Source organism: Amblyomma mixtum, chromosome 3 (assembly GCF_055824585.1).
Source record: "Amblyomma mixtum isolate Tamu chromosome 3, ASM5582458v1, whole genome shotgun sequence".
Classification (NCBI taxonomy): domain Eukaryota; kingdom Metazoa; phylum Arthropoda; class Arachnida; order Ixodida; family Ixodidae; genus Amblyomma; species Amblyomma mixtum.
In genome coordinates, this window is record NC_143014.1 from 365,237,213 (window position 1) to 365,248,810 (window position 11,598).

The 11,598-nt window shown below is 43.6% G+C and overlaps 1 pseudogene; it reads right to left on the reverse strand.

The window, feature by feature from the left end:
- Window positions 1-1,641: 1,641 nt before the first annotated feature.
- LOC149356651 (uncharacterized) lies at window positions 1,642-3,726 on the reverse strand (annotated as a pseudogene).
- Between the last annotated feature and the right edge of the window lie 7,872 nt (window positions 3,727-11,598).

Below are 11,598 nucleotides of genomic sequence, written 5' to 3' on the forward strand. Positions count from 1 at the left end.
GGTGATCTGACATATCAAGAAGGCAGAGGTCAATTTATGTGAGCAGTGCACGATTGTGCAAGATAGTTAGCACTGTTTAGAAATGTCACAATTTCAGCTGCGAGTTCAAAAGAACACAAAAAAATGTCACTTTCCAAACACTGCCTCATTACTCTGAATTGAAAATGTGTGGTAAGATTCAAACTGAACAATACATTCTATTGAACTGTTAAAAATATTTAATATTTCTGCACTTCTACTTTCCCCAACGCTGTAATGGAAACAGTTTGTACAAGTTAAAAATGATGGCTGATTTTGATTATGCTAATGTTTTTAATGATACTTGTGCAGTTGTGGCACAAAAATAGAGCCCAAAATTGATTTTGTAGCAGCATGTACCAGGATTTGCCATTTGGAAAAGCAGCTCACCACTGCTAGATTGTTAGCAAGTTGACAATGCATGATATTGCCTTACATTCCTTTGTCAACCACAGGTAGTCTTAATTCACTGAACGTGCACAACATAGGACACATCAAGCACTCTAAAAAAAAACATCTAAGAGTTCACTTACAGATATTTGTGAGTTGACTAGTGACAGTGCCAATAAAAGAGTTCCACAACTTTACAGTGCCAGTTTATGGTCACATGACAGGGTTAATTGGAGAGACATGGGAGAGGCCTTTGCCCTGCAGTGGCTATAGTCAGGCTAATAATGATGAATTTGGCCACATTTAGGTTAAGGAAACATACAGAATGCCCCTGTGTAATGTCAGCGCACGTTAAGGCTGCAGGTGGACCCATCCATGAAGCATGTCGTCGTCTGCAAAAGGAGAACCCCAAGCGGTCCAAATTTATCCAGAGCCCTTAACTGCAATGTCTCTCATAGTCTTAGTCTCTTTGGGATGTTCCATAATTTGATTTTTAAGAGCATTAGCTCTTACTACTTACGTTTGCCAAGAATGCGTCTGTCTGTAATCATCAAATTGATCAAAACAGTTATCATGTGACCACACTATGTCACATAGCAAAAGCGGGCGCGTAGCGGCACCTCATTTGATAACTATACTTTCGATCCGTTATATATGTGCCAGCATAGTGGCCACCGATATGGGACTCCCTGGCAGCACCATTTGCATAAAATTTGGGGGCCATCCATTTGACGCAGAATGTTCCAAGTGGTGTCAAATGACTTGGCATGTTCCCGAGGATAAAATTACTAAAAGATGAAACTCAAAATGTGTGGGATTCACACCGACGACCCTTCTCCCCCAAACCGTGCATTCTGACTACCTTCAGACGGCCATAACGGCCGAACCGTTTGTCACAGGGGGTTCCAGAAAGTGTCAAACAATTCGACGTTTTGTGATCTACACGTTTGTAAAATTAATGAACTAATATAACGAGGAAATAGACCAGATACAGCTAAGGTAACTGGAAGCTGCATAGTAGTGAAAATCCATCGGGTAGATGGTGCTGCTTGGGTTTTAGAAAGGACGGTTCCAGAGAGAAAACATCCATGGATTTTGGATTTCGCCTTCTCCTCGTTTACTGAGCACACCGATGTAAACACTTGAAGCTGCTGTAGCTAATGCTCATAGGTGGAACAATGAGGCAATGTTGGCATAGAATTTTTTTTTTCTACAAAAATATTTAAAATTTTCTCAAAACGTGAATGAGCTTGGAACTGCAGCTACATATGTGTTATGAAGTTCCATGAGTACACAAACTCTCTCAATATTTGATGCTGGCAGAACAAGCGCGTCCCGCTCTTCTGCCACAACCTTCAGAAGATGCCTCATAGTTACCATCGAATATTTTTACTGGACTACACTTGAGTTTCTTGAGGAGGATGTAAGTTTTGGAATCACCACCACAAACCTGTTTTTCAAGTATGGCAAATGAGCCATCAGTCAATTGAACAACAGAATTATTTGTTCGCTTATTCAGCGCATACCCCCTGAAAGTAAAAACTGATCGTTTCATGAGCTAGCATACTGATTAGAATTTGCAGGTATACTGAATTAAGCTCCAACTTGACGGCCTGGTTGTTTGTATGCAGTCCCATTTCCGAAGAAGCGGATGGCCTCACTGGAGCAAACACTCTTTTTGGTAAGTGCTGCGTCAAGAGAGGTGCAAAACTGCACTACCCGTTGGTCAACAGCAAGCTGGGTTAGCTGTTGAGCTACATCCTCCATTTGCAAATGACGACACACTTGATGAGGGATTCCATTTGCTGCCTTCACAACCTCCTTTAGGCTGCCATTCCCCGACTGAAAAGGGAAGGCTGAATGAGCCCACAGTGGCCCCCAGTGGCGAACACTCTTCACAATGTGTGTGAGCTGATGCATATTGTAAGTCATAAATTGTTTCCCATATAGAATTTCCGCACGTATGTGGAACTCCATGAGAAGCTCCTCTGCCATGTCAATTTCAGACGCCTCAATGTTGCATTTTAACATAATATGGAGGGCTTCGACTAAGCATGCCCAGTGTTGTAGATATGTTTTTGACAGAATGCCATCAAGCACTGGGATGCTGCAGAATAGTATCCAGTTTTCAAGTTCTTTGGCTTTCCACCATCTGCGCTCTTTGGTCGGTCTCTGCATGCGTCTGACTATTTTCGGAGGCTGTATGGCCATTAACCTTTGGTCAATTCTCCCTTGCTCATGGCTGATTGAATGCTGGCAATTGGATGACTGAAGCCATATATCTAAAAACTGACGGCCGATTCCGAGCAGAATGCAGTGCATATAGTCTGGAACAAAACTTGACACTATGTCAAAGTATGGCAGAGCAGTCAAAGGCGATATAGTTTTTACGCCATGGATGGGCTTATTTTCTTTTTCTGCAGCCTCCATGTGGATTAGCATTTGCTTTTCAGTGCGGTCAATAGGATCGACACTAAGTACAGGGTACCGCATTGAGCCCCCAGCCCGTTCCCCTTCTTGGAGACACCAACTGCAACCAAAATACCCATTGAATTGGGTAACTCCTTGCATTGGTGCCCGCGTAACAGAATCGACAGCACAGCACACACAGAAAGCCTTGAATTTCTTAGTTTTTCCTTGACGCTCTAGGGTGAAACCCTCATTACTTAAATGATTCATGGCATCAACAAATGCACCTTGGAGTAATGCCATGTCTGGCTTTTGTTTCCCAAACCACAAGGCGGCTAGAACAAGCTTCGCCATCCTTTGCTCAAGTGGCACTTCATTGACAATTAGCTGAATTGGCCAAATAGAAGTACCACTTGATTTAAAAAGCGGTGCGCCATCTGCATTTAATGAAAAACTAATCCTCGGTCCAACTTCTGCAGTTTTTGTAACAAAATCGCGGTACAGCTGTCCATCCCATATATCTGAAAGAGTGCTATTTTGGGGCAGCGATTCTGTCAAGTCTAATAATTCACAATTGTTCAGTAACTTCTGCAGCTGAGACTCAATATCTAAGAGTACAAAGAATGGTATGTCTTCAAGTTTGGAAACATTGATTACATTGCTGCATTCCGGGCACTCAAAAGATGAATTTGTATCAATGTTGCTTATATGTGCAAAGCAATTAGGACAAAAAAAGTGAAAAATCATTGATTTCCCAGACTGCTCAAGCAGTTTGATAAGCCTGTACTGGGAGTGAGGCAAGACTGGGCGCTCAAAGAAACTGTTGATCATTTCTATAAAGCTTGTGAGCCCTGTTAGGGATAGCTTATTTTTTAAGGCATATTTCAGCACCATCAGAAGAGCATCCCCCTTTGTCACAACTACTTTTTCATTGATCAGCTCTTCAAAAAGTTGGCTAAACAAAGAGTTTTTGCCAGGCCCAGGTTCCTTGTGAGGTTGTTCAGGTAGCGACTCCTGAAATGAAAATTATGATTTAGAAGGTCTGAACAAGCACCGGTGGCGATGCTTAAATGGTGCCTGCTCAAACAAGATAAAAAAAACTACACCTTTTAACTACATTTCACCCGAAAAAGCCGGGAAAAGTTAACAGCAGGTGAAATAACATGAACAGCTAACAATGGCTAAACAGTACAACTGTCTACTTCAAGTGATTTCCAACCTTTAAGAGCTACTTACTGACAGTGGCAGCAGCTTTAATTTTTTCAGACAGATCCCCAAAAATTGATGTGATCCCTTCCGGAGCTCTAAAAAGGAAACTCTAGCCCCTATGTCACGGCCTCTGGATGGAAGCGGGTGCGCTTCCACTGAGCGATCGTGCCCGCGGTTTATTCGAAAGCTACTAACCTCGCTGTCGTACACTGACGAAGATCCACTCGTATCCTGTTCTTGTGGAGTTTCTGCACATCTACTGCCATCAAAGGATGCAGGTTCACCCCACATTTGTGTTGCTTCGTCATAATCGGCAGCATCGGAATCTGTTTCTTCAGTCCCGCTACTGTCGCTGCTAGCCAAACATGCGGGAACACCACATAGAGCGGAGTCTTCTTCCCAAGGCCAGGGGTCATCTTCAGATGACAAGGCTGCGTCTGAAATTCCCTGCGACAATAAAAGCATATGTTGAAGTCGCGCGTGTACGCTCTCTCCTAAATATTGTCTAAAGACGTACAGAGTGAGCTTACATCACGTTGGTGGCGGGCGCGCGCGGTAGACCGAGGAAGTTGAAAATCTGCAGCCGGGCTCAAGTAGGCTTTGTAAGGTCCTCGCTTTCTTCGTTTTCGCGAAGAATGCATTTCTGTTGTCAAATTTAGTGGCGACCAGAACGCATGAAAACTTTATCTACTGCATTCCAAACTGCCTTTGACAGCAGCACACAAACAGAGCTGACAGCTGCCATCTTGAAAATAATTGTCTAGCTGATCCAATCGATGTTATTGCTCCGCTTCGTATTAATTGTAGAAGTGTTTGTATCTTCGATATGCGTTTCTTTCTCCACAAAAAAATGGATGAATAAAATGGTATTTTTTATAACATTAAAACACACGAAGAACAAGCTTTTGCTGTGCTAAAGTTTGTTACTTTATTACTTGTAAAGTGGGAAACTGATTGGTAAATCCTGAATGCTGTTATGCAGCGTAAACAAAAGCTGTGCAGGCCACGTGTTTTCAGTCGGCTCTGTCTCTTGTGGCTCGCAGCCTGGTTGTACTAGTTGCTCCTTGCTGTTTCTTAATGATGGTCAGCCACGCTTACGTGCGCTATGAAGACGACAAAAAATATGCCATCGTCTCCATTGATGACATTGAAGACTTCCAACCTCGCAATGAAAAAGACTTTTCTCCAAGGGCGCATTATGCCGTGAAGTGGACAGCGGCGGACGGCAGTTCCGATTTTTACCGCTCGCGCGTTTTGATCTTGGGCGGTAAGTTCATTTCAGCTGGCTCTTTGAATATGTATAGACTTATTTTATGGTGCCTTGCATGACGGCAGAGCCGAATTGTTCCGCAGAAAAAAAAGTGCTGTTAGCGTCACTTGTCAATAAGCTAGTGCATCGATCAGCTTCGCGAGCAGGTTTTACTTCACACGCACTTGTAGCCTCAATCGATTATTTCTCTTTGACAATCTCAATGCAAGGTGCATATATGCGATCACATTAAATCATATATTTGCAGAAGTACCTTTTGAAGGCCATTTGGTTCATTATCACATGGAGTAAACATGGCGTGCTAATATACAGTCTAAGAACGGAAGGAAAACAACGAGAATGAAGCCGGCTCCCATGTCGCAGGGTTTTTTTTTTAAATTAGTTGCACGATTGTTTCTTGACTGCATATTTTGCTGTCAGTCGCCATCTCTTGTATATACAGTGCTGTATAATAAGTGGGTTCCCACGAAATGTAATTAGTAGTCGGCACTCTTCACTGTCTTCGTTCTTCCCGTATCTTTCGTGCCTTGTTAACCTAGATGAGAAGATTGACAAAGATTACTTTGCTCTATTTTAATCTTTTTTTAGCGATGCTATTATAGCTCAGAGGTGAACTGATCAGCGAAAAATAGGCCATGGGGAAACTTGTTCTGACGAGTTTCATTGTTATTCATTACATCATATGCATATTACATCCTTGATGTAAGTTTTCTATATGTTAAAACTTCTTTTTTATCCTAGATTGACATAATTTTCAGAGTCAGAAGATGATGTGGCCTCAATGGTTGCCCGCAGCAGAGTAAGAATAAATGGATTGCTGGACTCGAGTGACAGTGACGATGATGTGCTCCAAGAGGTAAGTACCTGGTTGCATGTGTTCTGTCTGGTGCCTGTGACTTATCAATCAATCAATCAATCAATTTTATTTCCTTAAAGACCCCTTTTCAGGGGCATTAAATAAGGGGTGGGTACAACGTTTGGTGCGACAAAGTAATCATGCTTTCTTAATATGTAATATGTTTTCTTTCGGGGAGTTGAGACATAACAAAGTGATTTTTTCCTGCACAGCCTCCTCCTCCAAAAAAATAAGAAGGATGGGCGTAGACAGCATCTTCTGGAAATTCTTGACGCAAAAAAAGCAGCTTAGGCATGCAGTGGATGACGAAAACTTGCATAAAAAAAAGTAGGTCTGAACATAGTCGCACAGCCTACCAAGAAAATAAAATGTTGAAAGAAGAAGTAAAAAAAAGCTGAAGAAATCAGGAATCTGAAATCAAAATTGCAAATGCAAGAACAGGAAATCCTGCAGCTGCGCAGGCTAAATGTGGGCCTGCAACAAAAAATTTTGGCCAGGATTGATGTTGGGGAAGGTATGTGGCTGAAAGCTTTTGGCACTAATCTAAAGCAGTTAGTACTGGCATGTTAGATGCTATATATATGACATGTATATAACGAAGTTTGAAGCATGTCATTAATATAAGTGCTTCATGTACTCTTTCGAGTTTTCATTCACAAAGGCTGGTTGCAGGCCTAAATGTCAAGTACATAACTGTTTCCATTAATGAAGTGTTTCAAACTTCACTACACACACACACAAAACTGCTATGAGACCAGAGTCAGCGTTCAAACGGAGATATTGTAAGTGCGAAATTTTGGTTATCTCGCTTTTAACAATGCGTAACTCACATCAGCATGCCTAGCTGCTCTTTTATTTAGTCTGGGTTTTGAAACAGGTTGTTCTGATTGCTAAAAATTAAAATGGTGAAGCACCGACATGGTCTTAGCATGCCTTACCATCGATCACATGTTGAAGCTTCAGAAGCTTAAAGCAAGAAATTTAATTATAAATTTTTGGCAAACACTACACAGTCATCTGCAAATTTTCTGCCTGAAATTCTTTAAAAAACAGTTGGATATAAGATAAAAGGTAGCCTCAGGAACGTTCACGAGTTATGAAGTAGGTGGTAGAACATTTGGACTGCTTTTACTTTTTGTAGGATCCAGTTGTGCTGTACTTGGCAGCTTTCTATCCGGTGCCTAGCCTGCATACTGAAGTTGCAGAATAACTGAATTTGTCTGATTTTTCAGTGTGTTTATGCATGTGCTAATACCCAATGTAGGCATCTGGTCACCCCTCCTGTCACTCGGGCTGGAGCAACCACATCGGATAGCAGCAGTGGCAGATCCCTGCCGCAGCATGCATCCTGTAGTGCAGCAGAATCATCAACAGAGAGTTCACTTCAAGGTGACGACATGATAGGTTAAAATGCATTTTAATCGACTGCATGCTGATCCGTCTTGACAAAAGGCTGAAAAACGTTCCATGTACATGTCAAGAGATTTTTCTTTTCTCTAGGTGGACATTGGCCAAGGGCTCTGCATACAACGAGAGGCCTGGAAATATATTCAGGGCCAACAGAAAGGCTCTATAATTAGTAAAGGAGTTGATGATGGCTATATGGAAAAAGGAGGACTTAGTCAATAGGTCGCTGCAAGGTAAATTAGCATGCATTGTATCTTATTTCTAAATCATTACTGCTATTCCTCATCCTTGTAGATAACTGAAAGCTTCAATCGTTGTTTTGTTTGTATGCAGGCAAAAAATGTCCGCGATATCCAGGCAAGGCAGTAAAGAGCCAACTGTCCCCCTGGAAAGTTGACGTCATGCGAGGTAAGAGTTAAATGATGTAGCACATGATGCAAAATAGTGCAGCTTGTCATAGCACTGAGGGGTAAATAAGGACAAAGGAACTGTTTGGCTGGTATTCCTTATTTTTTTTTGGGGGGGGGGGGAGGGGATTTGTCTTTTGATGTAAAACGTCCCCTACATGAAGCTTGTTGGTGGGGAACTTGATTTCAGAATGCTACAAGGCACGGCTGACAAGGCAGAATGTACCGGCAGGGCTGTTGCCAGCTGCCACAAAGGACCTCAACCACTTTATTGTGGAGAAGCTGGCAGATATTGATAAGGGAGTCAAGAGGTAAGCTGCTACTTTACAGCATGAATTTGCAGTGAAGCCCCACCTACATTTTGTCTCGCCACACACCCCTACGACAAAGCCATACTCTATTGTTTTTACTGAAACAAGGACCTAATAACAAGGTGTACATATTAGCTCTAGAGTTTTGAGTCGTCTGGTTTGACTAGTATAGTCGGTCATTAAAATTGTGATTCTGTTTACTCTTATGATTCTGCCCCGAAAGGGTGTCGGCAGGGAGTACATTTACTTAAAGGTGCAGTGAAGAGGAATCTGAACTCGTCTTTCAGCCGCAGGAACTCAATCTGCACGTTCCAAGCATTCTTAGAAGCTTCGATATATTGCCCTGTGTGGTAGAATTCCCTAATTAAATTGAATTAACGTCCGGATCCCGCCTTTTTTTAATTCTCCCCGTCGACCAATGCGTGGAGTGCCTTTCACCCAGACCCGTGGCGGCTTGCCACTCTGCCATCGGCGGAGTAATACGTAGTAATCCGAAGTAGCAAATAGACCGCGCGTATTTTTATTTCTGCGGGCTTATTTTGTGGCTGTATTACCTGCGAATGAAACTATTTATTCATTGAAACCTAACAACCAAATAAAGGGAAAGCAAAGCTGCCACGGAGCTGGCTGAAAGGCACTCCCACGCGTCGGTCGACTCCGCCCACCATACGGGGAGAATAAAAAAAATAAAGGCGGGAGCCGGATGTTAATTCAATTTAATTAGGGAAATCGGCCACACAGGGCGATAAGTCGCAGTTTCTAAGAATGCTCGTAATGTGTGGATCGAGTGCCCTGCGGCAAAAAGACGAGTTCAGAATCCTCTTCATTGCACCTTTAAAGCATGCAGCGACTGCAGATTTCGAAATCAAATAACTTCAACAGTCAGCTATGATGCACGGATTATTGCTTAAGTATATTCTATTTTTTGGGTAGTTTGAGATCCTTGAACATTGCACTTTTTTCACTTTAATAATTGTTCAGGGCATCAAAGGATAACCATGACCACTGAGTGGACACAGATCACGTGGAGGCTGATGTTGGTGGGAAAGGATTTGCAGTGCAATAAATATGATTGTGCACCCTCTTAGTGGCCAACATTTCTACAAAATTATTGGAATGGAGTCTTCTGTGCGTATCGCAAGTGGTTGATATGAAAATCTGCCTGTCGAGCCATATCACTCGAACTAGTGAAGTCTGCGCTAGTTTTGCATCAGGCTGTGTGACCCTACAAATCTATTGGGTCGTTAGTCAATATAAATAAATTTGGTTTGGTGGCATGGTTAGACTAATTCGACTACTATGTAGGTCCAGTTGGATGACCACTTGAAACCAACTGGTGTACCCTTTGGTTTTTTGGGAAACCAATTGAAACCAACTGGTCTACCAATTGGTCACCATGGACAACCAATTAAAGCCACCTGGTGTACCATTTGGTCTGCTTCGGCAACCAATTGAAACCAACTGGTGTACCAATTGGTCTGCTTGGGCAACCAGTTAAAACCAACTGGTGTACCATTTGGTCTGCTTGGGCAGCCAATTAAAACTAATGGGTGTACCGTTTGGTCTGCTTGGGCAGCCAATTAAAACTAACGGGTGTACCGTTTGGTCTGCTTGGGCAACCAATTAAAACCAAATGGTGCACCATTTGGTCTGCTTGGGCAGCCAATTAAAACTAACGGGTGTACCGTTTGGTCTGCTTGGGCAACCAATTAAAACCAACTGGTGTACCAATTGGTCTGCTTGGGCAACCAATTAAAACCAAATGGTGCACCATTTGGTCTGCTTGGGCAGCCAATTAAAACCAGCTGGTGTACCATTTGGTCTGTTTGGGCAACCAATTAAAACCAACTGGTGCACCATTTCATTTCAATTAGAGAACCAATTCATTTCAACTGGTTGGTGCCCAATGGGTGGCGAAAACACAACTGGTTGACCAATTGGTTTCAATGTAAAAATTTCCAATTGGACCCATTGGTTTTTTTTGACCGGGTAAAAATGAGCTAAAGATTTTTCTTCACGTATATAATAAACTGTGGGAGCAAGAAATGTAGAAAATAGATCATTTTTGAGGATCGTTGAACAATGCCGAGTTGCTGGTAGAAGCAGCAACTGTAATACGAGCAAATGTCTTGCCACAACCGCCGCTCAGCTGCCGCTGCCCGGACGTTGCGGTCCGGCTTGCGCGCCTGGCGTCCGCTATATAGCTCTGCTGCCGAGCGCACCGCAACAATGACCATATTTTTTGTTGTGAGACGATACTGTTGACAGTAAAGCGATGCCAAAAGCAGGCATTTTATTATAACCCAGGCTACTTCCGAAGCGCTGTCCACCGCGGCTTCGATGCGAAACAGGCGTAGCGACGATCAGGGCAGCCAGAGAGCAGTGCAGTTCGTCGCCCGGCGCGCCCGCGTACAGCGCCGTTTCCGAAAGTGCGCTACGTGGGCAGGCATGCTTTTTCGCCGCCCGAGTACAGCCGGCAGTCTTTCCGATAACATCGCCATTTTGTCTTTTCTGGTGCGAACTTCAGTAGCCAAGCAGCGGGCAGGCGCTGGTGTGCGGTGGCAAAGTCTGACACCGGATGTGGGCCGGGCATGAGTCTAGCGGCGCAAAGATGCTTGCCGCTCCGTGTCCCTGCTTGCAGTAAGCGGCAGTTCGCAAGCGGCGACTGGAGCGGCGCGCCGGCCAAGTTTTCGCACATGTGTCAGCTTGACAGCTAGCAAGCTCCATTCTGAGCAGACGACGGTGCTACATTCGAGTCAATATGCGTGCTGTAACCTCGGCCAACTATGGCTAAACAGACCTCGCTAAGCCGCCATGTTGTGTTGACGACAGAAGCCTCTGATTGGCTTCTTAAAATGACGTTTGCTGTGAGTTGAGGGGGACGCGCGCTGGGAAACCGAAATTTAGTTTTTTTCGCTATTCAATCAACCCAGACGATGAAACGAACCAAGGTATACTATAGAATGAAGGGTTAGAATTCCAAATACACACGTCGTTCAAAATTTTCGGAAAACATTTCACGACCCCTTTAACAGCCCTGTTATGTAGCCTCGTATCTCTTCTTAAGGTAAGCACTGTCGTCTCGCTCTGGCCTCCAGCTTCGGCTGTTTTTACGCCCCGCATGCGATAAGTGCGGCACACCAAAAGGGCCAAGAGAATACCTTAACAGGAATGGAGAAACCGTCGAAAGAAGCATCCCGCGAAGCGAACCAAAGTGCTCACGGCCACGCCTGACGTTTCATCGTATACCCAATCGTGTCCATCCCTGAACCTTCGTAGCTTTACGTGAAGCTACGTCTAAATAACTTGGAAGATATATAG